Source organism: Protopterus annectens, chromosome 2.part1 (assembly GCF_019279795.1).
Source record: "Protopterus annectens isolate FY-2018-M chromosome 2.part1, PAN1.0, whole genome shotgun sequence".
Lineage (NCBI taxonomy): Eukaryota > Metazoa > Chordata > Ceratodontiformes > Protopteridae > Protopterus > Protopterus annectens.
Genome location: NC_056729.1, coordinates 460792105 through 460818905, shown reverse-complemented (window position 1 = coordinate 460818905; position 26801 = coordinate 460792105).

The window sequence follows — 26801 nt, the reverse complement described above, 5'->3', positions numbered from 1 at the left end:
AGCCAAGCTAACAGGCAACACACATTTTTTCTTAATAAATAGTTATTGTGTGTGTGTGTGTGTGTGTGTGTGTGTGTGTGTGTGTGTGTGTGTGTGTGTGTGTGTGTGTGCGTGCGTGCATGTGTATCCATACTCCTGCAGATAATGGATGAATACGGAAACTTCTAACACTTTATTAGCCATAATATTCTAATTAAATAATAGCTATCAATATATAACTGAAAACATATTTGTAAGCAGTCAGACAGGCATTCCTCTTGTCTTAAACAAATGGGACTGGATTAAGAATGTTCACTTTATTAAGAGGTATGGAGTAAAGAACTTATTTAACAGTTACTATTCACACATATACAGACAGAGTAGGCAATACTTTTATAGTATAATCGATAACTCAATAACTACAAAATGCGTAGTTATTGGCGACTTAGGTGTTATAGGCATTAGTGATACACAGCTATACTGGGTGTGTGGAATGTGTTGTTATATGCTGGAAAACAGATATACAATTACAGTGTTCAGTATTGTGTACATCATAAACATTAGTAAATAAATTAACAGCATGGAAATAGAGCCCTTACTTATATGGAGAGAAGTCACCCTGTCTAATTATCCAGATGAGCTAATTGTCAGAACAGCTACGCAATAGTTATTAAAGCCATTTATCTGATATATTTGGGACACAGTTATATCTCTACATTCTGTAGGAATGCTCACATATACATAGTGTTATGACATTTACTGTAGGAAGCCACAGTCTGTCTTTGCACCTCGTTGACCCTCCAATGAGCCTCCTTTGTGTCCCTCTGATGCAGTTCATTGTAGCAATGGTGAACCTGCACTCTAGTCCAGTAGATCTGCATACATCGTTGATGCTCCCTTGCAATCTAGTTCTAAATGTCAACCATCACTAAGTTCCTTGGCCTGGCTCTCATCAGGTGTGCTACTCCACCATAGTCAGTCAGCATCTGAGTAGTCTCTTCCTCAGTCCCTTTGTGCACCCAGACATGTCAAGGCCTCCTGGAAGTAGCCATTTTGATAATGTCAATAATCCAGTGGAAAATGTAGCCATATTTGAAAATTGAACAAGCCCGGCACCACAGGACCCGGAAAATCAGTAACCAGTGTAGCTAGAACACACTGCATGCTAAATACCAGAACGACTAAAGCTTTTAAACAGAACTTTTATTAGAAACCAATATAAACCAAGCGCTTAGGTTTACAGTTGTTTTGGACCATAACAGTAGCATAGTATGTATGTAGTAAGATGATTTTTAGTAGACTATTGTTGTAAGCGAGTATGCAATTAATGATTTAATAAAGCACACATGTCTTGTACAGTGTAATAAATTCTCTGTATATTCAAAGGTATCACATGATAACACTGGTGATCTGGGTTCCTCATGTCAAATGTCATATGATTTGTTTAAGATTATTAGTAGTAAATTAAGACTTAGTGATGATGATTGCACTTTTGCAATTGGCACAGCTTGGAGAATTTTTGTTAGATATATTAATAAGTGGACTGGTGAGATAAATAATGTTAGACAAAGAGCAAATAGAACACATTTAGCAAAGGATGTGCCCATTGTCTGTAAAGATCACTCAACCCCTATGAAACAAGATGATATCCGTGTCTACTTTGGAATTCAGGATACAAGCATTCATCAGTCTGAGGATTCAGAGTATTTAGAAGGAAATAAAAAGAAAGAAAGGAAGAAGTTCACAGCAGATAACAAGGAAGAAAAAGAAACTGATAAATGCCTGTAAAGTAAAGAAAATACATATTAAAAAGGACACTGCTTTGTTATGTAATACACAAATTACAGGGAATGATAACATTTTTCTGTCAGAAAAACTTCAGTCTAAATAAAAGCAGCATTTTTCCCAAAGAGAATGTTGAGCAAAGAGGCAAAGGGCAAGTGAAAAGAAAGAAAGAAATTAAAATTGAACATGGAAGGACTGAAGAACATTACTCTAAGAAAAAAAGACAAGAAAGACAGATGTTGACAGCATGGCTCAAACTGTGGATGCAAGCTGGATGAGAATTGTATGTTTGCAAATGTAATATGCAATGAAAACAGTGGGACTAATAAGACTAATGGTGATGAAGATCATTCCTTTGTAACAAACAACAGAGCAGATATTAATGAATTAGAATTTGAAAATTTTTCAGACCTGGTCAGAAGATATTCTTGTAAATAGAGAATCAATTATTAGAGGACCTGACACTTACATTTGCAGAGAAGATAATGAACATTGAATAGTGTTATGCTTGCCAGGTGCAAAAATAGATGTGAAACAAGCCTTAGGATGGCTTAATGTAAGGACGTACAGATCTGTTTTCATTCATGTTGGTACAAATGATCTTATCCACAAAGACTCTTTGACTATTACTAGGGAACTTACAGCCCACTTAGATAGTATAGCTTGTGCTGGTTTTAGGATGTATTTTTCACAAATAACATATAGAAAGGAGAGTCAGATCAGCATGAATGAATTTTGTTTTTGATGCGGGGGGGTAAATACCTACATGAAAAAAATATCCCATTTAAAAAAATGGAAATGCATAGAGCATCCAATCCTACTTTGAGGCACACATGTTCAGTGATGATGGCATGCATTTGTCAAGATGATAGAGAGAGTTTTAAATCAGATATACCTGTTCTAAGCTGCAGATAGACTGACCTACTGCCTGCTGTGATATTGGGAAAAGATAAGTGTTTATTTTCAATTGTCTCTGCACTTTTCATTTAATGCATATCTCTGTAATCTGTGCAACTATTTTTACTATCCTTTTTGTGTGATAGAGTTGAATATCTGTTACTGTTGTGACCCTCAGTTTGCAGTGAAATCTTTTGTCTAGAGGCTTGTCTTGTTTTCTTTGTGGCAGAGAGAGAATTGGACTGATTTAATCTGGCTAGGGGCATTCCTGCAAAACTGTTATTGTTGATAGGATAATTTGGGTTGGTTTCTGTTCTCTGCCTTTAATAGCCAGAGTTTTAAATCAGATATTCCTGTTTGCTGAAACTGTTCTAAGCTGTAGAGAGATTGGCCTACTGCCTGCTGTGGTATTGGGAAAAGTGGATTAAGTACCTTGTCTTTGCTTTTTCCTGCTTATTTTCGCTAACCACACTATTCTGAGTTTTTTTATTAACTTTGCTACTTATTTTGAACTGCTTTTTAATTCTGGTACTGTTAACACTTTAATTGATCATTTTAAGTGTTTTTCAACTGTTTAGTTGCTGAGGGCTACACACTCAAGTGTGCTAGCCATTTTACTGCCTCAAAAGTGTTTGTATTACTGTATCTGTTCTAATTTAAAAAAAAGTAAAAATAAATCCTCTCTCTCTACTCATTTCCCACCTTTATATAACCAGTAGAGCCCGGTTTTCAGATTTTGCTGAGTTCTGGGCTGTTTTGTAGTTTCTGTGTTGCCCAGACCTTACTAAGATAGAAGGAATCTTCTCTGTTTATCAGTGAGAGTGGTGAGCTTTGAGCAGCCTATCTGTCGCTGGAAGAATCTTTTCAGCTCAAAATCTGTAGTTTTATTGGCCATTGTGGGCTATTTCTATCCCTTTCATCTTTCTGTTTAAAAGAAACATGTTTGAGTGTTTTTTATGCTTGTATTACCTCAGCAAGAGCCTGTCTGGATGTCCTGCAGAGTTCTACAGCAGCAGAAGGGGAAAAGAGAGACTTTGAGTGGATTAAGTACCATGTTTTTCCTTTTTACTGCTTCTTTTCACTAACTGCACTATTCTGAGCATTTTTTATTAACTTTGCTACTTATCTTGAGCTGTTTTTTAATTCTGATACTGTTTGCACTTTAATTGATCTTTTTAGCGTTTTTCAACTGTTTAATTGCTGAGGGCTACACACTCAAGTGCACTAGCCATTTTACTGCCTCAAAAGTGTTTGCATTGCTGTATCTGTTCTAAATTTTGAACCCCCCCCCCCTAGAAAATCCAATCTCTCTACTCGTTTCCTGCCTTTCTATAACCAGTAGAGTCCAGTTTTCAGATTTTGATGAATTCTGGGCTGCTTTGTAGTTTCTGTGTTGCCCAGACCTTACTAAGATAGAGGGAAACTTCACTGTTCATCAGTGAGAGTGGTGAATTTTGAGCAGCCTATCTGTCACTGTAGGAGTGGTTTCAGCTCAGAATCTGTAGTTATATTAGCCATTTTTGGCTATTTCTATTCCTTTCATTTTTCTGTTTAAAATCCCATGTTGGCATGGTTTTTGTGCTTGTATTACCTCAGCAAGAGCCTGCCTATGTCTCCTGCAGAGTATTACAACAGCAGAAGGAGAAAAGAGTGACTTTGAGTGGATTAAGTACCTTGTTTTTGCTTTTTACTGTTTATTTTCACTAGCCACACTATTTTGAGCATATTTTTATTAATTTGTCTACTTATTTTGAACTGTTTTTAATTCTGATACTGTTTGCACATTAACTGATCATTTTTAAGTGTTTTTTAACTGCTCAATTGCTCAGGGCAATACACTCAAGTATGCTAGCCATTTTACTGCCTCAAAAGTGTTTGTATTACTGTATCTGTTCTAAATTTCAAAAAAAAAAAAAACAAAAAGACAAACAATCCTGTCTCGCTACTTGTTTTCCACCGTTCAATAACCAGTACAGTCTGCTTTTCAGATTTTGCTGAATTCTGGGCTGTTTTGTAGTTTCTGTATTGCCCAGACCTTACTAAGATAGAGGGAAGCTTCTCTGTTCATCAGTGAGAGTGGTGAGATTTGAGCAGCCTATTTGTCACTGGAGGAGTGGCTTCAGCTTAAAATCTGTAGTTTTATTGGTCATTTTGGGCTATTTCTATCCCTTTCATCTTTCTGTTTAAAAACCCATGTTTTGGCAGTTTTTGCACTTGTATTACCTCAGCAAGAGCCTGTCTGAGTGTCCAGAGTTCTACAGCAGCAGAAGGAGAAAAGAAATACTTTGAGTGGATTAAGTACCTTGTTTTTCCTTTTTATGCTTATTTTCACTAACCACACTATTCCAAGTGTTTTTTTATTAACTTTGCTACTTATTTTGAACTGTTTTTTAATTCTGATACTGTTTGCACTTTAATTGATCATTTTAAGTATTTTTCAACTGTTTAATTGCTGAGGGCTACACACTCAAGTGTGCTAGCCTTTTTACTGCCTCAAAAGTGTTTGTATTACTGTATCTGTTCTAAATTTCAAAGCCCCACCCCCCCAAAAAAAACAAAAAAATCCTCTCTCTACTCGTTTTCCACCTTTCTATAACAAGTAGAGGCCAATTTTCAGATTTTGCTGAATTCTGGGCTGTTTTGTAGTTTCTGTATTGGCCAGACCTTACTAAGATAGAGGGAATCTTCTCTGTTAATCAGTGAGAGTGGTGAGCTTTGAGCAGCCTATTTGTCACTGGAGGAGTGGCTTCAGCTTAGAATCTGTAGTTTTATTGGCCATTTTGGGCTATTTCTATCCCTTACATCTTTCTGTTTAAAAACCTGTGTTTGGGCAGTTTTTGCACTTGTTTTACCTCCGCAAGACCCTGCCTGGGTGTCCTGCAGAGTTCTACAGCAGCAGGAGAAAAGAGATACTTTGAGTGGATTAAGTACCTCGTTTTTTTCTTTTATGCTTATTTTCATTAACCGCACTATTCTGAGCATTTTTTATTAACTTTGCTACTTATTTTGAACTTTTTTTTAATTCTGATACTGTTTGTACTTTGATCATTTTTAAGTGTTTTTCAACTGTTTAATTGCTGAGTGCTATACACTCAAGTGCGCTAGCTATTTCACTGCCTCAAAAGTGTTTGTATTTCTGTATCTGTTCTAATTTTCAAAAAAAAAAATACAAAACAAAAACAAAACAAAACAAAAATCCTATCTCTCTACTCATTTCCCACCTTTCTATAACCAGTAGAGTCCAGTTTTCAGATTTTGCTGAATTCTGGGCTGTTTGTAGTTTCTGTGTTGCCCAGACCTTACTAAGATAGAGGGAAGCTTCTCTGTTCATCAGTGAGAGTGGTGAGCTTTGAGCAGCCTATTTGTTGCTGGAGGAGTGGCTTCAGCTCAGTATCTGTAGTTTTATTGACCATTTTGGGCTATTTCTATCCCTTTCATCTTTCTGTTTAAAAAACTGTGTTGTGCAGTTTACGGCTCTGCCCAGCGATGGCTTAACTACGGTTAAACTATTCCTGGTGCCAGAAAGTGTGCTCTTCAGATTTTCCCTTAGAACTAGCCAGTTTTCCAGTTTTACCGCTCAAAACTGTTTCTTTATGCTCAGCACTTGTCCAAAACTCATTGCAAGCACTAAATAATCTACAAATTACTGCAGCACTCAATTTTGCTCACTTATCAAGAGGAAAACAGTTTTAGTACTTGAATTAATAAGCACTAAACAGGCATGTCTAAGGGTCAGCTCCTGATGTTTCCTCCTGTCCACCTGATGAATCTGGGCATCTTGGGACAATGTAGCAATTGCCTATGTACACTGACAACCCTCTCCTCCTAACACCCAACACTACAACCAAACTGGAAGCCAAGCTCTCTTCAGCAAAGACTGGACTAGACAGTCAAGAGGAGAAGATAAACACCACACCACACTCAACACATAGTCCATCAAAACCTGCACCACCCAAACCCACACATACTAACACATAACACACACCTACATTTGGGGAGGCTCTCAATAAAAATCTGCCAAAACAATATAGACCTCCAAAGCTGAAACGCAAGCAACCACCCCCGAACACTACCTGAATGACACACAGCCCACAAAATCAGTTTGCCACTCAACATCAGCCCATAAGGCAAAGAAAAATAGCCAGCACACTAGTTATTGGTGACTCACACTGATGTCCCTCTCACCAGGCTAAATAAGGAGAAGGTTACTGTCAGCTGCCTGTTGGGTGCCAGGATCCGTCATATAACTCATGCACTCAGGTCACTCCACAAGTACAAATATGACTCTGTCATTGTCCATGTTGGAGTGAATGACCTGAGATGTACCTCTCTGGACTACATGAAAAGAGACATGGAGGAGCTTTCTGACCATGTGGCCCAGGCAGGTATGACACTAGCCCTGAGTAGCATCCTGCCATTGCCCAGAATGATACCACAGTACAAGGACAAAATGATTGACTTCAATAATTGGCTAATCTGGTGTCATTCTAAGGGATCCAGTATCTGCCTGGGATGACATGATCAACAGGCCACGATGCTTTGCCAGAGATGGCCTGCACCTGTCACCTCTGGGATTTCGGGTACTGGCTATGGCTCTTGCTACCCCTATAGTGCCTTTTTTAGGCAAGGCTCAAATTTCAAATGCACCACCATAGTAGATACAAATGAGCAAAATCTAAGGGTAATGCTACTCAATGCTAAAAGTCTAAACATTAAAATGCACTCTCTCGAGGCACTTCTTAAGAGGGAGAACATCGATATCTGTGCAGTGAGAGAGAGCTGGCTTAAGGCTCCACAGAGCACACCTGAATTACCCGGCTACAATTCTTACCACACCTTTCGGCCACCTAACCTTGACCGAAACACTAAAGGAGGAGGCATGTCCATATTCATAAAAGATATCCACAACTCCAAGCTAGTTGCTCAACATAATGCATCCAAAATTATCCAAGTACAAATAAGACTGGGCAAGACTGCAGTTCAGGTTGTAGCTTGTTACAGATCCCCCGCCATGCCCCAGGACGCCCACTCCATGTTTCTCGATATACTGGATAATATTAAGGTACAGCCCAATACCCTAATATTGGGAGATTTCAACTACCCCACCATCAGCTGGGAAAACTACTCATGTACTAACACATTTGCTCAATATTTTCTGGAATTCATCAATTCCAATGCCCTGGATCAGCTTGTCCATACCCCCACCAGGAGCAGCAACATCCTGGACCTGGTCATTACCAATATGGGTAACAGATGCTCCATGCCAGAGGTCAACTCCTCACTGGTTAGATCCGACCACAAGCTAATCACCCTAGACATCCATATCCCACCCACACCCTCCATTAAGGAAACCACTGTAAAAATCTTCTCCAAAGCCAACTTCATGCTTCTTAAGACAGAAGTGGCTAACTTCACAACACCCATACAGATGGAAAATAGAGGCACAACTGCTAAATCATATACAAATGCACTGTATAAGCACATACACGAATGCATGGACCATGCCATCCCCAACAGAGCCAAGATGCTATCCTCCAAAAAAGGAAGCCAATCTGGTGGCCCCCTGCCATAAACAAACTCTAGAAAGAAACTGTGGCAAAAAAGAGCAAAATCCCATGATTGCAGGAACTCCCTGGTCAGCCTTAGTAAGAAGCTGAGATCCCTCATAAAATCCTACAAAGCTAGCTATGAAAATAAAATCACCATGGATTCTAAAGACAACCACAAAGCATTTTACAGCTATGTCAAGAATCTCAATGGCAACACTCAGATCTGCTCTGAACTACAGCACATTGGCACTAGATTTACTGAAGCAACTGATATTGCCAACATCCTGGCAGACAGTTTCAGTGCAAACTTGACCCCCCTCACCCCCCAAAGGGCCCATCTTCATACTGGAAGATTGCAAAACCCCTGTAATCATGCACACACAAGTAAAGACTGCACTCTCCAAAGCCAAGAACACAGCATCCATGGGACTAGACAACATCCCAGTCTGCGTTCTGCACAAACTACAAAATGAACTGGCACCCCACCTAAGTACCTTGTTCAACCATAGCCTCACTTCAGGCTTTGTGCCTATGGAATGGTGCACAGTGACAGTTATCCCACTCCACAAAGGGGGTGCCACCACTGACCCAAGAACTACTGCCCCATTAGCCTGATAAGCCCAGTCTGCAAGGCCATGGAATGCATCATCCTGGAGCTTATAAACAAAGACATAGGTAACTTCCAAACTCTAGACCCCACTCAATTTGGGTTTGTAAAAGGTAGATCATGCCTCCTAAACCTGATTGACTTATTTGAAGCAGTCCCTAGAGCCATAGATGAGGGTAAGCTGGTACACACAGCCTATCTTGACCTCGCCAAGGTTTTCAACACCATCCCCCACTCAGGTATTAAACTCACTGGACTGGGCATAAATCCCTATGTCACAAGATGGGTGGCAAACTGGCTCACTGACAAAAATCACACAGTGAAAGTAGCCGACTCCAAATCCGACTTCAAGCCAGTGACTAGCGGAGTACCACAGGGCTCGGTCCTGGGTCCTCTCCTGTTTGATATCTACTTCTCAGAACTCCAGGCTAATACAGCTGGTCTCTGACTAATGAAGTTTGCAGAAGACTGCAAACTAGGAGCCATAATAGATTTGCCTAAGGATGTGGACATCATACAAAGATGTCTCACCGAGACTGATGCTTGGTGTCAAAGTCATGGCCTAAAGCTCAATGCCAAGAAGTGCATTGTCATCCCCTTCGGGAAAAATACCCCCAAACTCTGGTATTAAACTCACTGGACTGGGCATAAATACCTATGTCACAAGATGGGTGGCAAACTGGCTAACTGACAAAACCCACACAGTGAAAGTAGCCGAGTCCAAATCCGACTTCAAACCAGTGACAAGCAGAGTACCACAGGGCTCAGTCCTGGGTCTTCTCTTGTTTGGTATCTACTTCTCAGACATCAAGGCTAATACAGCTGGTCTCTGGCTAATGAAGTTCGCAGATGTTGTCTGCAAACTAGGAGCCATAATAGATTTGCTTAAGGATGTGGACATCATACAAAGAGGTCTCACCGAGACTGATGCTTGGTGTCAAAGTCATGGCCTAAAGCTCAATGCCAAGAAGTGCATTGTCATCCCCTTTTGGAAAACCACAGTACCCATAAACTACCACATAGGCAGTAGCCTACTAAACACTGAAAGTGTGATAAGAGACCTTGGGACACAGGTGGACAGTACTATCTCCTTTGATAATCACATCACCACTGTAGTCTGGAAGTCCTTCTACATGGCACACCTCATCACATAGGGGTTCTCCTCTAGAAAAAGACAGGTCATCATTCCTCTCTACTCATCCCTCATCAGACCCATTATAGAGTACAACACCCCATTTGGCATCTACCTCGCAAGACATCTACAGCAACTAGAATGGCCAGAGAAATACTTCACTAAGAGGATTACCTCAAACAGATGCCATATGCAGACCGTCTCAAAAAACTCCAGCTCTACTCCGTCGCATATTGCCTAGTCAGAGGCAACCTCTGCCTAACATATAAAGCCATGTCTAACCCAGATCTGATGGACATGCTACACTTAATGAAATCCCAATCTCTCCAGGCCACACGCTCCAGGGACCTAAATCTTGTCACCACAATAAACAGAACATGCTGGAGGGATAGAGTCCTATCCCAGAGACTTCCTGTGCTCTGGAACAGACTACCCATTCATGTCAAGCAAAGCTCCTCATTAGCCCTCTTTAAGAGGAATCTTAACAATTGGATGGGAAACAGGAAATTCACCCTGGGGATCACTTCTGTGGCTCTGTTTGACAGGGGCACAGGAAAATATTTTTTTTTTTGTGGCAAAAGCCAGGGAACCTCTTTTGGTTAGGCTTATATAGGCCCTAGGGCTGATAGCCTAGTACTTACTTATGAACCTATGAACCTATGAGAATTTTTCAGCAGACATTTTTTAGTATTTTACAAACACAAGGCAGGATTTTTGCCAGGTAGAAAATGTAACCGTTCACAGATAACATCATTTGATGCATTTCTGATGGTTGTTAATGCTAGGAGCATTAATAAAAAAGTTTTTTTATTGAAAAATTTTCTACGTTCCTACAAGATTTATGTTGTTATTGTTTTGAAACATGGTTAAAGAACAATAACTAGAAACCAGTTCTGCCAGGGTATAAATGTATATACTGTAACAGATATTCTAACAAAAAAATCAGGTGGAGGTGTTATGACAGATATTAAAGATAGTTATGAGATCTGTAATTATTAAATGTTCAGTTATAACACCAATACTATAAATTGTGTAACTGTGACAATAAAGGTGACCCTGGGACATATAACAATTGTTGAAGTGTATAGACCACAAAGATCAAGTACTGATGACCTAGAGGAATCCATACACTTCTTGCATGAAACACAGGTGGAAAGAACAATAGTTGCTGGAGACTTAAATTTACCAGAAACAGACTGGAATAATACTGATTCAACAACATTAGTAAGGAAATTATTCAAAATGTATGTTCAGGAACAACAATTGCATCAAAGTCTAAAAGAAAATATCAGGGAATGGAACATGCTAGACATTGTTTGTGTTTATGAAGAAATTACTTTTACTTCAAGTCAGGTTTTACCACTGTTGATGTGCAGTGATCATGGGGCTGTAAAGGTTAATTTATTGATAAATAATTCTGATAAACTGAAATCTAAATCAATGCACAGAAGATTAAATACAGATTGTATGGGAGCAAAACGGTCATTGGGGGTAATTCAATAAACCCTATATGGAGCGATTCTCTATGTAATAAGGCCACCAAGTGATCCAGAAAACAGGGCTTGGGGATGTGCACGAGTGAGCAGATACCGTGTGAAAATGGAGGTATCCATGGAATGCAAATCACCTCATCTGCTGGTGAAAACCATATAAATGAGGTGATTTTCTGATTCAGGAAGCAGAAAGGCATCCGTGTAGATGCTGTGTCTGCAGAAAAAATGTACACAGTTACAAACTGTGTACCAGACTATTAAATTTAAACATGGGCTCTAACAGCCCAAATAAAAGGTTGTATATGTGACAGTAGCTATACAAATGACCAAATCTATGGCTATTGACATGAAAAATAATGCAATATATAAAACATAAATCTTTTTATTTTTAATGCATATGTCACATTAAAGCGACATGCAGCAGTGCGCAAACATGCTATTTAAAAAATAAATAAATAAATAAAATGTGTAAAATATGATATGCAAAGTTATTGCATTATAGTGGCCAGCATGCAGAGTCATACAATGGCAGGTTATAGTAGTAGCTAAGGAAAGCAGTGTGTATCATGGCATACATAAGTGCATTGGAGCTTAGAAGTGCCTGTTTGAGCTCAGCTAAGCACAGCTAAGAAGGGGGACGTGTTTGGATTGCTAAGCTATATTTAGCCCTGCCGTGCGTATTTTAGCAGGTTAAAGAAAAGCTAAGTGTGCCCGTGTATAGGGGAGGGACCAAACTGCTGAGCAATGTTTACACTAGTAACGTGGGTTTGCACAGAGTGCAGCAGGGATTAGTAGTGGAAGAAATTTGAAAAAAATTAAATAAAATAAAAGGAAATAGCCTGGGAAAACCAAAAGTATAAATGACTGATAAGCCATGTTCCACTGACACTGGCCCATTCAAACCCCTCAGTAATATAGCTGGCAGGTGGAATGTATCATAGTCAGCCAATCACAAAGGCTGCATCTACAGTGCACCAGTATAAAGTATGCATACATCCTTCAGTCTGATTTTTACCACATACTCTGCACCATTGGAGTACACATTTGGGAATTTTAACTGACAAAATGATAGGGGCTGCTGCTGCTCTACTACATCTGTATGCCCTACAGGCTGAGGTCAGTGATGATGATGATGCTGACAATAGGCCCAGACTGAGGAGGGGAAGAGTGTTCAGTCCCAGGGTAACCTTTCAGGGGCTACATGAGCTGGAGACAGTAGGGACATACTACAGGAACTCACTGAGCTCTGCCATGCTCACCTCAGACCCAGATCCAACAGAGGAGAACCCATCCCAGTGGAAACAAAGGTATGTGTAGCCTTAAGAATACTATCTACAGATACTTTCCAAAGACCTACTGGGGACATCATGGGGATCTCACAGGCATTCGCATCCAGGGTACTCCACCAGTTCCTGGATATCATGCTAACACATGACAGTGGGCACATTTATTTCCCCAGCAACCCTGAGGAGAGAACCAGCAATATGCATGTCTTCCACCATGTAGCACACTACTCAGAGGCACTGGGTGCCATAGAGTGCACTCATGTGCACATCAAAGCACTACCCGGTGAGGAGGGTAGAGTCTACGTCAACCGCAAGGGGTATCACTCCATCAACTGCCAGATTGTGTGTAGTGCCCAGAACATTATCATCAATGTGTGTGCTGGCAGCCCTGTCAGTTATTACGACTCTCACATCTGGCATGCTTCACAGCTGTACCAGGTATTTGTCAGGGGGGACATCCCATACAGCCATCTAGTGGGGGATGTTGGCTATGCACTGGAACCGTGGATGATGACACCCATCAGAAATGCACACACACCAACTGAAGAATGCCATAATGAGGCACATGCACAAACTAGGAACATCGTAGAGTGTGTGTTTGGGCTGCTCAAGTCATGGTTCTGCCACCTTGAAATATCTGGTGGAGCCTTGTAGTACCCTCCAGCCATATGCGCACACATGTTCATAGTATCTAACATGCTACACAATATGATCTTGCAGAAACAGCTGTGGCAGAAACATCACAGGGAAGGGAGGCACAACTCTCCACCATTGACAAGGTCCCCACAGGCAAAGTGGGACTCGGAGAAGGAACCCCCAGAGCCTGTCCCTGTAGACAGGTGTAGGTATGCCCAGTACACCCTGACCTTGGCAAAGAGGCAACACTTAGCACATACACTGACAACCTAATGAATGGACTGACACCTCACTCCGACTCACATGCACACAGTAAAAGGATGCCAGCCACATCACACTACCTATACCTTCCCATGTATAGGCTGTGTACTGCTTGCATCCGACATAGTCATCCCTGAAGCACTGTCCTCTCAACTGCTGCAAGCACAAGGTAAGTCACTCTTCTTAACAACAAATGAATGCTGTACTAGACTGTGGTAGCATATGTATGGTTTTGCTGCATGCATGCAAGGGAATGGAGTGGGCTACCAGGATAGCAGCAAACAATGGACAGCTATGTGGGACAACAGGAATTCTCTGCCAAATACTGGCTGTTCCAGAATATGCAGTAGTTCCCAAGCCACCAAAACCCAGTGCACTATGTGAGGGACTTACAGAGGGGTCATAGGACAGATGCATGGATGGCAATGTTGGAGTCCGATACATACTTCTCAACCTCTTAGAGCAAGAAATCAGTACAAAGCCATAAAGAAATGAGGGCCAAAGGCCCAAAAAACAGGGAGAATAATTAAATATTGCTCTTACAAATGTAGAACATTGATAGATTAACAGGTTTTGCACTAGCATGAATTCTCTGAAGGGTAAGAAGTCTGAAAGTCAAATTTCTGTCATTACTTTTTAACTTCAGTCTTTAATGATTTGCCAGTAATTTCAAAGGCAACCACAGTTTTATGAGAAATGGACCCAAAATGTGAAGCAAACATCTGGACATTCTGCAAAAATCTGTACAGTTGAGAGGTATGGCCATACCTCCCTACACCACCGTGTTCCCATAGAACTGCAGTAACAGTTATGTTTGTAAGGTAATAGCAGCAGACCACACATTCCCAGGGCTGTCCTAATCAACTTGCTAACATGCTCCATTTCCACAATATGCAGAGGTCAATGTACTATGTATGTGTGTGTGGTTAATAGTGTCAGTAAGTAGACAGCAATGACTGGTGGCTGTTGTGGCTCAGTAGGCTAAGTACATTACTGTGGTTGATATGGTCCATGGTTTAAGACTGGCTGTGCCAACTGTTTTGCATGTTAGCTACACCTACGGTAGGAGTTCTGCAGGCTGTCCAGAAGTCAGTATTTGTTACTGCAGGAAAGCTGGACAATGGAGGGACAGGGGGGCAGATATATGGACAGATCTGAGTAACCTAGCTTGTGCCTACTAGAACAGCAGGCTGTGACAAGTCAGTCTAGTGCCAGGATACAAAGGCTGTCACATAACTGTGTCAGTACTCACAACATGTCAGTGGGCACCATCCATACCCCACAAACATCAGGGTTTCTCAGAATATCCACACGTATGCCTCATATATCTATTGCATTTGTCTGACAAACTATTGGCAAAGCAATACAGGTTGATGTCAATGACAGATGGTTGAGATGCAGACTTCATGCCCATAAGAAAATGCAAACTAATACAAAACTGGTCTATCAACTGTCTACATTTGGAAAAGCAATATTAAGATGTTGTCCCCATGTCCGGGCCTGTGTCAGACTGTGATATATGGCACGGTCAAGATGTCTGGCTATAAGAGTTTGAGAGGTATGGCCAACATGTAGCATTAGAAGAACAGTGCAGCACAAACTGTCTGAGGACCACAGCAGCTGTATGGGGCCCAATGCTGGCCAACCTGCTAAACAGGTATAGTCAGAGATGTGCAGTCCATAACCCTGTGTGGGATGTTATGACTTCTACCCCAGTCACGCCATAGCAACAACCTCTTAAGAGCAGCAACTATGGACAAAGCCTGTGACTGGAACAGAGCAGGACAAAGGGCCACATATAAGGGGAAGGTGGAACCACTGGCCAGACAAATGTAGAATGTGCAGATTAGAACACTTTGTGCAGTAGCATGGGTTTCCTGCAGTGTATGGAGTCAGTAGACAAATGTCTGTCAGTGGTTCCTCACATTAATCTATACTGATCTGCCACTGACATACCAGGACATCACAGTGCTGTGCAAAATGTAACTCACATATTATGCAAAACTCTGCTCAGTCCAATACAGTCTGTACCCTCCCTAGATATGACTCCATTAATAAGGATAGCACACAGCCAGAAGATCCCTCAGCCACTATTGAGGTTCTGGACTATTTACAGAGGTTCATCAGCTAATTGGCTGTAGTACACAAAATCCTGGACTGGAGTGCAGGTAGGTCTGGCCTGGAGTCCCACTCTTACTATTGATGATCATTAAGGGCATTCTACTAAACTTAGCTACTTTCAGCCCATGTCTGAACCAACATCTGACTATACAACTGGGATGTACATATATCCCTTCTGCATACAGACAGCTATGTACACCTTAACCCCCATTGCCCATGTTTACTCCCATCTATCTGTATGTGGTACATATAAGTTTATCTGCATCTTCTGAGTGTAATATATATACAGCTATATAGGTAATATATACAAATATATCAGGCAGAGAGAGAGAGACAGAGACAGAGAGATAGAGAAAAAGAGACAGAGAGAGAGAAAAAGAGAGAGACCCTGAAAGGCATGGAGTGATACACTGCAGCAGCCACACGTACATCTATTTTAAGCAGTGGCATGTGGAAATACTATAGAGAGGCCCATTGTGTAATAGGTAGGGAGGGGGTTGCAATCTTACATCAGATGGCATGTGTTTGTTTCTGTATGTATTACACAGATAGCAGAATACACACACCCAACAGGCCTATGTCTGTGTAATGGCCACCCATATTTTGGCCCTGTGATACTGTCTTACATAACATAACATAGTGTTTGGGCTTTGTCTCACTTTTCTGTATGACTTTATCCAGATGTCTTTCTCTAAGGAGTCGAGAGGTATGTTTGTGGACCTAACACAGTCACATTACTGCAAGGGGATATATGTATAAATATATACATATATCCCCTTGCAGCAATGTGACTGTGTTAGGGCCACAAACATACCTCTCGAGTCCTTAGAGAAAGACATCTGGATAAAGTCATACAGAAAAGTGAGACAAAGCCCAAATATTATGGTACATCTTGAAATATTGCTCTGAAAACATACAACAGGTTGTGCATTCACATGCATTTTCTGAAGGATATGAAGTCTGACAGGAAAATATCTATCATTATTGTGTAACACCATTTTTTTATGATTTCACACTACTTTGCCAGAAAACCACAATGTTATGACAAACAGAAAATCAAATGTGACAAACATCAGGACATTCTTCAGAAACCCTCCAGGTTGCTGTCTATGTTTAGCCAGATGTGTCCTCTGACAATGACACAAACAATACAGAGGTCCCCAGAGTGTAGGACAGCAAACATTTCCTAGAGTTGCGTACTATTTGCATAAAGCAGTTATTTCACATCAGAAGCGCCTTAATGTTATGAGAAATAGCATAACCTATGGTTAGCACAGTCAGCCATCAAATTTGGCCTGCCCCCTATCAAAATGCAAATAAGCAAAAAAACACTAATTACCCAAATGCCTATACTGTTTCTATTTTACCATTTCACTGACTACGAACAAACACTTGACCATGGTATTCACTACCCAAATGGTCAAACAGACACCCATGACTTCACACATAACAAGAAACACTTTACCTTCCCCAGCACACCGAATATACCACCCTCTATAAAATACCACCCCTGTACAGCCACAAAACATAATCCTAAAGACAAAGACTATATAAAGCTTATAAACAAACTCCTAAAGCTCAGACTATCCTGTCACTATAACCTTATAACACATGGAGACATTCATCCTAACCCTGGCCCACCCACACCCAATAACCTCCACTCCCCTACCACAACTCCCACAGTCAACCTACCCATGAATACTCCCACAAGTTCCCTCCTAGCATTTCACCTAAATATTAGAAGTATTAACAATAAGATTCCCAACCTACACGCCCTCCTAGCAACCCACTCCCCAGACATTATGTGTCTTACAGAAACCTGGCTAAAACCCAGTACTACTGACAATGAGATACTACCTCCAGGATACAATATCCACCTGTTAGACTGTGCTACAAGGAAAGGAGGTGGGATAGCAGTCATTTACAAAAATATTCTAACCATTAATAGAGACACCATTCAACCTCCCCAATTCAAAAATGCAGAACTCCTCATAAAGAAGCTACAGATTAATAAAAACAAACACTTGAACATCGTCTGTGCATACATTCCACCAGGCAACAACCTAAATACCCTAGAAGATCTCCTTTACTGGTTATCCACTACCTATAGCCAAGAAACCATAGTTCTTACTGATTTTAACACCGACTGGCACCCCTGCTCCTCTGACCCCCCTCCCCCCACACACTCATATAAACTTATCTGGGTTTAAACAGACCATAACCTCTCCCACTAGGAAAAACAAACCAACCAACAAGAAAAGTATCCTAGACTGGATCCTAGTTAATAAACAACCCCAACTGTACACAGCTGGTACTCTCCCTGATGACCTCAGTGACCATTGTCTAACCTATATCATAAAACATAAGGCAGGAAACCCTCACCAGCCCAAATATAAAACATTTAATAAAAGGAAAAACTTTGATGCTGCTATATTCCAAAATTAATTAAAAGCAGTTGACTGGTCAAAACTAAAAAAATCTAATATTAGAGGAGGCCATAGATCACTTTAATACTAAATTCCTAAGTATCCTTGATTCCCATGCTCCAGCACGTACAATAAAAACTAGATCAAATACAGCACCATGGCTCACAAATGATATCAAAGCTAAAATCAAAACTAGAAACAGAGCCTGGGCCAGCTGAAGAACAACCAAAGCCCCACTTGACCATCTAAAATATCTTCAACTCAGGAATGATACAAAAAAATCTATTTTACTAGATAAAAAAAGCTTCTACCAAAATCTCCTACAAAAACACCACAACAACCCTCAAAAGTTCTGGGCAGGCTTAAATCAACTACTTTGTCCAGGTCACTCCACCACTCCAACCCCGGCTAACTACACCCATAGTTCCCCAGAGACCATAGTTAGCTCCTTTAATAACTTTTTCACTGAAACAATCCAATCCCTAGCAAATCAACTAACCTCCTCTAACTTAAACCACATGCCTAATCTACCTAATAATCACCCAAAATTTAGCTTCCAACCAATATCCACTAGTTTTATCAAAACACTTCTAAAAAAAACTAAAACATACCACCCTCGCTGCTGACCTCCTCCCTGCAGAGTACCGACAAATAGCTGCAGATTCCATTGCATATCCCATATCTATCCTCATCAACAGGACCTTATCCGAAAATGCTATCCCCTCCCTCTGGAAAATATCTCATGTCATCCCACTCCATAAAGGTGGTAGCTCCTCAGACATATCCAACTATAGACCCATTGCCATTCTTTCCCCACTAGCCAAAATAATGGAGAAATGTGTACACAAGCAACTAATGCAATACCTTTCACAGAATAACTTACTATCTGACTCCCAGCATGGTTTCAGGCCATACGACAGCATCACCTCATCCCTCCTTTCCTTTACTACTGCCATAAACCAAAACAGGAATGACAATAGGCTAATCTCTGCCCTCTTTCTTGACCTATCGAAAGCTTTTGACATGGTCAACCATGAACTTCTCATTCTTTCACTAAAATCTATTTCCCTCAACAAGCCTGCTATCCAGTGGTTCCAGTCCTACCTGACTGGTAGACAGCAGGCGGTACTATGGCAGGGCAAACTCTCCAGCCAGTTACCTCTCACACCTGGTGTCCCGCAAGGGTCCATACTAGGTCCACTACTCTTCTCTATTTTTATCAACAACCTCCACACTGCTATCCCTAAAGCCACCTGCATTCAATATGCAGATGATTCCAATCTCATCTGCTCAGCCACCTCCCCATCCAACTTGCAAATCTTAACCCAAAATACATTTAACACTATCGAGAACTGGCTCACCAACCAATGCCTACTTCTGAACCCCAAAAAAACTAAACTTCTACTCTTCTCTCCCACTAGTAGATCCACCACACTTTCATTCTCTGTCACACCTAACAATGGTACCACTATTTCCCCAGATAATCACACCAAACTGCTAGGGGTTATCATAGACAATAATCTCAAATTTGACCTACGGGTCAACAAAACCATACAGACCATCAATAAGAAGCTTGGATCACTGTATAGAAACAAGACATTTTTAACCCCATTGGCTAGGACTGCAATCGCCCGATCACACCTACTCTCTACACATTTTTATATGCCTCACCTGTACTCTCAAACCTCAACAAATCCGAACTAGGTAAGCTGTCCCATAGCTACAATCATATTGCCAGATTCGCCACTGGCTCCACCTATAGAACCCACCACTGCCAGAACCTTAAACAACTAGAGTGGCTAGAACTGCCCAGCATAATTCAATTCAATCAACTCTTAATAGCGCACAGAATTATGTACTACTCTGAGGATACCCCCTGACTTAAAAATATTATTAAGCCATATAGCAACCTAAGATCCCTATGGTCAGCCTATAAACTACCGGTCCAAACCCACAAAGCTAATAACTCTGCTGGTGAATCCCTGTTTGCCAACTTCATTGGCAAAACCTGGAATTCGCTGCCAAACTATATAACCCTACAATCCTCCAAAAGTCTCTTAAAAAAAAAAACTCAAACAGTATCTCAAAGTGAATTGGCTATGCCCATGTACTAACCCTGATTAAGTTATAAACTAAAAGCATATTCTGCAATTATCATAACTTGTAACTACATCACCAAGCTCTGCTTCCAATCTGATGTCTCTTACTTTTAATTCTGTCCATGAGAATTGTGAGTCCCTACTAGGGAACACTACTAATCCATTGTATATAATCACTTTGTTTTTATAATTGTTTGCTAACATCTGTGTAATCTATGTAAGTTTGTCTATGTGGAGCTTTTCTCCCCAGGCCACCGCTGAAAATGGACCTGTATCCAGTCAGACTATCCCGGTAAACAAATGTAAAATAAAATCAATAAATAAATATATGGATAGTCACAATTACTTCTGTGTGAGGTGACAGACTCTGCAATATCATATACGCACTGTCAGAGGTTTGTCACAGTCCATGTTTCCATATCTGACCTGAGATGTATGTCCCTGGACTATGTACAGTGAGACCTAAGTGAGCACACTGATTATGTGTCCTACGCAGGTACATCCCTAGTCTTATGCAGCATTCCACTGTCACCCAGACTGAAGCGGCAAGACAGTCAGGAAATGATCACCCTTAACATGTGGCCTTTTATCCTGTGATATTGCAGGGGGTTCCAGTACCTGTAAGCCAGGGGTGATATGGTTAACAGACCACGATGCTGTGCAACAGATGGACTCCATCTTTCTCAACTGGCCTTCAGGCATCTGGCAATGGTTCTTGCCACCCCCATAGTGCCTTTTTATGGAAAGTGGTGATGTTATCAGTACCAACATACAATTGTCAGTGCAGCACACATTGAAGGCCATGCTGTGATACCCTAGGTGTCTACACATGACTCTACCTTCAATCCAAGCATTCATAACCCTGGGAAATGTTGACATCAGTGCAGTCACACACACATGGTTCAAAGGTGCAGAGTGCACCCCGGCCTTACCTGGTCAACCATCCTATCATACCGTCATATCCCAAAATGGGGGTGGAAATGGCATGGAACATGTGATTTCAGTATATAGGAGACACATAAACACTTCCATACTGTACAGGCAGTGGGATGCACAGGGGACACCACAGGAGCAGTTCACCATTGGCAACACACCTATTCAAATCATATCTAGCTACCATCCACCATATGTGACCAGGATGCCCATCCTGCGTATATAGACCATCCACAACTGCACTGTGATGTGGGTCTATACCCTGATCCTGGGTCACTTGAACGACCAAAACATACATTGGATGATGTACCCATGCAAGCACACAAATGGCCAGAGAGACATCAACAGTAGAACTACAAACACCTCGGTGTAGCTATGAGCTACCCCAATATGAGGCGAAGGTGTGTTGCAATGGATATTACACAATACAGGTTACCCCTGCAGCATCCCTACAGTCTTATCCTCCATGGCAAAACAACCATCATGCGGTCACGTTTGCAGTCACCAACTCCCACAATACCCATCTAGCTAGGGTCACACATACATACACCTACAATTTGGAAAACAGCTTCCTGGGGGGTATATACAGCTTCACATCCCAAAACCCCTCTGTAGGGACTGGCACCAATATATAGACATACACACATGTCCTAGATGTGCATTTGTATAGATGCATGGAGTCAGGTATACTCAACAGGACTACATCATCCTCTGCAAAGATTCATACACCTGTCTGGTGGACATTTGTAATACATAAGTGTCTATAACAGGGATGGCATACACCTGTCCAGAACAAACTAGCAGCAGTTAGCCATTTACAAGAAATGGGTCATTAGTGCGAACAAGTGAATGGGATCACTACTGGAAACCTGCACAGAAAACCCAGAACCAACATTGTTGACATCCACTACAGACAATCATCTCCCGTTCTACACATATGTCTGCAACATCACAGGTAGCACCTACATCTGCTCACTTTTCATGGTCAAGAACACCAGCTATAACAGTAGGTACAGAATTCTTGATGCCTGACAGAGTCAGTGTAGGGTTCACCCCCTGTAACCCCCATCAGTACATCAGGATGTCCACAATACCTGACCCCTTCTCTGATATGTAGGGAACAGGTCACCACCACCATGTGAAAGTCATGGTATACATCTACCATGGGAGTCTATCACATGACAGGATGCATCCTACATGACTCCAAGCATAACATTGCAACAATATAAGCCACTGTATTCAAAGAAGGCTTGACTAACGCCTTTGTCCCAGCTGTGTGAAGGACAACCACTGTCGCCCCTTTATACTAAAGTGATGCATCCACCAATCTGTCACATTATACACCTATCAGCCTAACTTGACCTTTCTGCAAGGCCATAGCACAGTTTATAGTGAACCTCATTAACAAGGACATTGGTGACCTCCACACACTCCATCATGCACAGTTAGGCTTTGTCAAGGAGGGGATCATGACTGTTGCACTCAGTGGCCTCTTTGACACAGTCACCAAAGCCATGGACTGGGGATCACAGTGTACACTGCCTACTTTGACCTGGAGAAAGTCTTTGACACTATAACTTACCTGGACATAACAGATATATGCTCCCAAGTATGCAGCACACCATATGTTATCATAGGGGTAGCACACTGGCAGTCTGATATGACGCAACTAGTCCACATAGGGGACTCCACCCCAAGCAGTTGACCCATAACTAGCAGCATAACCTGTTGTTCTGTGTTTGGGCCTCTGTTATGTGTGACGTACACATCTGTGGTGCAGGGTACAGCCATTGGCCTATGGCCAACCTTGTCTTCAGATGACTGCATGCTGTGTGCTGTCACCAGATTCCCTACTGATGTGGACGTCTTCCTAGGAGGGTTTCATGCAGATACATGACTGGTGCCAGAAACATGGCCTCAGGCCACATACCACAATATGCAGTGGCAAACCCTTTATGGAGAGTGACGTCCCCATATATTATCACAGTACTAACAACATCCTAGGCATGCAATTAATCATGTGGGATCTGTGCACACAGTACAATGGTAATATGACATTTCACCACCATCTTGCTTCCGTTGTTTGGTAAACCTTCTACATGGGCCACATCATACCTACAGGAATGTCATCCAGGGACATGGGGTCCTAACATCCCTGTATTCACCACAATAAGGCTCATTATTGTGCAAGATGCCCCATTTGTCATTCACCTCTCAAAGCACATGCAGTAGCTGGTGACATCACACAAGTTCCCCACCAGGGAGTATCAGGGCCACAAACATCTACCATACGCAGATAGGCTATAAGCTCAACCCTCTACCCAGTGTCATACATACTCATCAGAGGTGATGTCTGTCTGACATGCAAGGCAATCACGGGCTCCACAGTGTTGGCCATACTGCACATGTGCAACTCAAGCTGCACCCTATTAACACACACACCCACACCCTCAACCTGGTGTGTGACATCAACTGGTCTTCTTGGTGGCTAGGATGTGTGTCCCATATACTCACCCTTCCGTGGAATGGTCACGCTGTCCACATCAGCCAGGGTAGCTATTTACACCTTTGCAGGCAGACCCTGGATAACTGGACGGGGAACTGCACAGACACCCTTGGGATTCCACCTGTGTCCCTGTCATACACATAGGCTAACATGTGGCCTAGGCATATAGGGGCTCAGGGCCCATAGCCTAATAACCTTGTATGGTCCTAGGTATATCAATTATGGCTTGTCTGCTGTGACAGACTGTGTTATGTGTCCACACCCATCACTGCCATCACCTGTGGTGTGCCCCCTATGGGCAAAGTTTCAGTACCATGTCATACAGCCAACATCCAGGAGCTACATGAGTGGTACTACAAGTGCATGGGGACATTCCAGCAACATCTGTTCTGCACAATAACTGAGAGCAGTGCATATGTGATGTAGGGCTTCCTCCTCGCAGTTGTCTGACATCTACAGTACCCAGATGTTTGCAGAATGTATACATGTGCCTGATATATGTGGACCCTTTGCCAAACAAATGTGGTTGTCTGGAAACCAGTTGAACAATATGTAATGGGTGTCCCCAGGGTGTGGGGAATGTGTCTGTGACATGCCAGACACCTTGAAACACAGTAATGGCACATTAATATCTGGTACTGTATTCATTCCCTTACATTGTATGCTCAATATGTACACACTGTTGCTGAGGTGGAGCCTATGTCTTCTCACTACTACTGCCTATAACCTGCTGTCCTACTGCAGGGGGTCACCAGATATGCTAGCCATGGCTGACAGGCAATTAGATACAGGTGTGGAGTACATAGTGACATAGCCAGACTATGGCAGGAACAGTCATGGACACCTGGACAATCTTTGAACTAACCCTGTATGACATTCACAGACAAGAGGGGCTTATGACACTACATGATGTGATATGCCAGCTGTATCCACCAGTAGTTATTGTTATTATTGTACAGCAGACAATCAGTAGAATTTCTATGTGGGCTGACCATTACTGGGGGGACTCAGGGGCCAGAGCTGCAATCTATGTCACTGCAGACAGAGCCAAAAGTCAAGACTGTAGGTGCTAGACAGCAGACTAACAGCAGCATGTAATTCCAAGATATGTTGTTTAGACCTACTGTTGATATTCCTATTTCCATGACTGCACCCCCAGATCTGTATTCTATTACATGGTTAACTGTATGACATACCTAGTATACTGCTGTACTATTTGTGAGCAGAATTCCAGAGGTATTTTTCCTAAAATCGCAGACTGTCTTCATGAATTAAATCACAGACATCTGTACCATAGGCAGCAACTTGCCTTTTGTAGGTAATGCTCATGAACAGGTGATTGCTTGCGTACCAGTCTGTGACTGACACTTGCTAATAGCATGCAGAACAGCTGGGTTGCATTGCCATTAGCCAATGGCATAAGCAACACAGTGCTATAATTAAGGCCTTCATTAGGCCTTCACCCTTTTCCTGGCCTGTGAGGAGGACATTATCGAAGCATGGGAGCTACATCATCACAAAGGGTAGGTAGAACTACTGTTCACTGTTTGGATTGATGTGGTACGTCCACAGTTTTACATGCTATGTTCGGCCATTATTAACAGACTTTCTGATTCTGTGGCAGTTTACTGTTTAACAATGAGTGTTGGGGTCAGTAAGGAGACAGGCTGATGTGAGTGTCATACATAATTTTTATCTGAATGTGCATGCTGCTGCAGTTGATGCTGGTCTGTCAGCTGTGTATGTTTATAGGGGGAGACAGTGACACATGTCCCTGTCACCAGAACACCCCCCCAACCCTTTATGTATGGTTGTTGCGTGGATGCCCTGCTCTAGATGTTTGGGGGGTGGTAGGTCTGTAGCAGGTAACTGAGCATACTGCTGCATGTGTAGCAGGTTGCAGCTGCTGCATTCTGGCCAGGAGTCATACTGGGGATTGTGAACAGATTGGGGGACAGCAGATTGTATATGTTAGTGAGGGAGCAGTGTCAGCTCTTGTGTCACAGCATGGCCAGGGTGAAGGTACGCATAACAGTCCAGGTGAGGAATGTGCCTCTGCTACATATGTTAAATAGTAGTACAATCCAGAGAATGGTAAGGGACATTTAGGACACATATTCATATTTATGACGTGTCCTACCCTTCAGGCCTTAGACATGCTACTGTGGGAGGCAGTGACTGTGGTAGCAGCAACTGGTTCTGCTGGACATTGCAGGGCTCAGTTATTTCTAGGTTGTATTGACAAGCATGTAGTTGTCATGCAAAAGACTGGACTGTGGGCCTGAACTGTGGTTGTCCAGATGCCAGACATACTAGGAATGTAACAGATAGAAATACTGAGTCATTATTATTGGAGGTGTATTTGCAAGACATATGTGCATGCATACAGTGTGTTACACATGACTGTCATGAACATGTTTGTTTGGATGGCTATGACATGCGACACTGACCTGTCTGTCATGCTTTTGTAAATTTAATCTGCACTGCCTTGCCAGTACTTGATCACACAGAATAGGTTTAATGTCAATCATGCCATACGTAGGTGACACAACTGTGGACATTCTGCAACAGTATGTGCAGTTGTCAGCTGTACCTGATATTGTAGACCTGCTGTCAATCCATCAACATGTCTTTGGCTGTGTACTGATTCAATGTCTGCATTACAGGCCCAAGTATGCTGTCGTTTATCACATTATATGTAGAAGTAGTATCACTGGTAACTAGGATATCTTTGTAAAATTACCAATGATTCTCCAGAGCTGAGCTGGCCTAGTGGTGTATTGCACTGAACTGTAGTTCCAAGTGTCCTGGTTTCAATATTTGGCAGCCCTGAAGGTGGCTGTGCTGGGGGATGGGCACTGTGGCCAGCCTGCCCCTCGAGGTGCAGCAGTCTGCCCTTGATCTGACGCAGTCTATCATCCAAGTCACATTGGATGACCCTGTGCACCATACCTGAAACCTGAGTCCGGGTGACAACCTCCTGTCCGCACCCATGCCCAGGGGAGGGACAGGCCCCATCCCCTGAGGCAGTTCCACCTGAAGGTGGTACAGGACCAGCAGAAGGGCCAGCTTCAGGTTGTGTCACTGACAT